Source organism: Halyomorpha halys, unplaced genomic scaffold (genome assembly GCF_000696795.3).
Source record: "Halyomorpha halys isolate HHAL.00 unplaced genomic scaffold, Hhal_1.1 Scaffold22.1, whole genome shotgun sequence".
Classification (NCBI taxonomy): domain Eukaryota; kingdom Metazoa; phylum Arthropoda; class Insecta; order Hemiptera; family Pentatomidae; genus Halyomorpha; species Halyomorpha halys.
The window spans coordinates 954,326-956,842 of NW_027104816.1; the positions used below are offsets into that span (position 1 = coordinate 954,326).

A 2,517-nucleotide genomic window follows, 5' to 3' on the forward strand; every position below is an offset into this window, starting at 1 on the left:
TAAATGTATTATAATGTATAATTGTAAATAGCAATAAATAAGTATTAAAAAAAAAATTTATGAAATGTACCTTTTTAAAAAGCTATATCTCCGGAACTATGGAATTTTAGCAAATTTACTCTACTTTAAATACTGTTCTAGCTTTTGTAATGTTATTGCTTGTTTTAAAGATATAGTGCTCCAGATGAAAATTTTTTAAACAGCCGCTATTTTTTACATGGACGTTTCTGTATTTATTTATTTATTTTTAAATATCTATAGTAGGGTTAATTGATATTATTTAAACACAGTTAGTCTATAGTTGGCCTTAGGAGATGGCCCTATCTTTACCGCCATCCAGCTCTCCAAGTATTGCTAAAAAGTTTAATCCCGAAGGTAGAAGTTGAGTACGGGCTTAATGCTACAATTAGCGAGATGTAGCCGGGATATAATGGAGCGGCAATAACATTAATTGCGGCCTGAGGAGTACGGTACTCCAGCTCTCCTTCTGCTCGGCCTATAATATGCTCTGTAATTATCTTACAGCTCTATGGGTCCCTGCTCTTCCAGCTTCTAAATGATTTTACAAATTGTCTTTGTCTCTGGTTAGGTATAAATATACTTAAAGACATATAATAGACGAGAATACAAGGTTTAAAAAAAGGTTCGTACAGTGTAGTAGTGTTATTTACATTTAATTTCAGATATTAGGTAATTATGATCTTCTAGTACAAGAGCCCAAGAGGAGAATAAAAACAGTTATCTCACCCCAATTTTTTATTACTTTAATGAAAACTATGTATAATTCATAGTGAAAATTGATGAGTCTGCCAAGTATAGGTAGTGGGAATAAAAAATGGCGGCTGTTTCAAAGCGGTAAAAAAAACTAATTTTTCATTCCGAGCTCTATATCAGCAACATATCATAAAAATGTTGTATGGGACGTACTGAAAGATCAGTAGTTAGTGAATGTATTTTGAAAAATTTATATCTCAAAAACCATTTGACGTGCAGATGTCTATTAACACTCAAATTAAAGCTAGTTAAATGAGCTATAAAGTATTTTATGATGTTTATTTTCGTAGGAGTAATAGTTTACATGAAATTTGCTATAATATATTAATTTATAGTTGTTTGGACAAATTTCCATTTGCCAAATTTATATTCATATGGGAATATCATAAAACATACTACCCCTACGAAGATAAATGTCATAAACTACTTTTTAGAAAGTTAAATTTCCTTTATTTTGAGTGTTGTCAGCCATATGTGCGTCTTATGGATCTAGAGATATATATTTTTAAACATCCAACATTTTATACGAGCAACTAGAAATTAACATTTTGTGAGTTTATTTTGTCAAATATCATAAAACCTACTACTCCTACATAGATAAACATAATTAACTATTTTGTAGTAAATTTAACTAGCTTTAATTTGAGCGCTGGCAGACATCTATACGTCCAGTAGTTTCTGGAATGAAGTATTTCATAAATCAAACTTATTGTCCGAACAATTATAAATCAATTTATTTTAGCAAATATCAGTAGATATATAAAATATAGCAATCTTTCAGTAGATTTTTAAGAAATTTTACTTTTTAAAAAGCTATATCTCGAGAACTATTGGCTAATATTTCAGCAAATTTACTCTTCTTTAAATAATGATTATTTTCACTTTAGATTTTCTAGTGTTGTTAGGAGTTTTTAAGATATAGAGCTACGAATGAAAAATTTATGTTTTTTTAAGGTTTTGAAACAGCCGCCATTTTTTATTCCCCCTACCTATACTTGGCAGACTCATCAATTTTGACTAGTAATTATATATAGTTTTCATTAAAGTAATCAAAAATTGGGGTGAGATAACTGCCTTTTTTTCCCCGGCTCTTCTTAGCTGTAGAAACAGATGCAAAATTGGTGACGTAGATAGAAAAGGAATTACATTTGAACAGGTAGCCAGGTTTAAGTTTGTTTGGTTGTTTAGTGGCGCCAAACTTCATTGGTCATCAACGCCATTTATATTTTATCTAATTTTGCTAATATTCGTTAAATTTTATTTATTTTTAATTTTCCCAGGTTTAAGTATTTAGGTTCTATGATAACTAGAAAATACTATATTAAAGGATGGAAAAGCTTGTTTTGTTTTTTCAATCTTGGAATCGCCTACCTGGCGCCTTCTAATCATAAACTTAAAATAAAAATTTACAAAACTATTTATTATCCTTGCCACTTTGTACAATATATAAAACACCTCCATCGAATTGGCATCGTAGATTCCCCGAAATGTCCTCTTTTTTTATTTTATTATATTTCTCAAAATAAATTAACTAACTCCTGATATTTCTGTATATTTTTATGAAACGTTGTTTTTAAAAAGCTATATCTCGTGAAATATTGGACGTAAATAGCTGTATTATGGCTAATATTTCAGCAAATTTACTCTTCTTTAAATAATGTTTTTTTTTGTTTTTTTTCCTACGCCACAGGAAGTGGGCTATTACGCCATTTTCCTTCTCGCAGCCCAATACAATTTTATTCG

General features: G+C 29.7%; 1 long non-coding RNA gene across 1 annotated transcript in view; it reads left to right on the plus strand.

Annotated features, from left to right (window-relative positions):
• Positions 1-2,517, plus strand: part of LOC136795311 (uncharacterized) — a 707,978-nt gene that overhangs the window by 7,740 nt on the left and 697,721 nt on the right. The gene's annotated exons all lie outside the window — the stretch shown is intronic.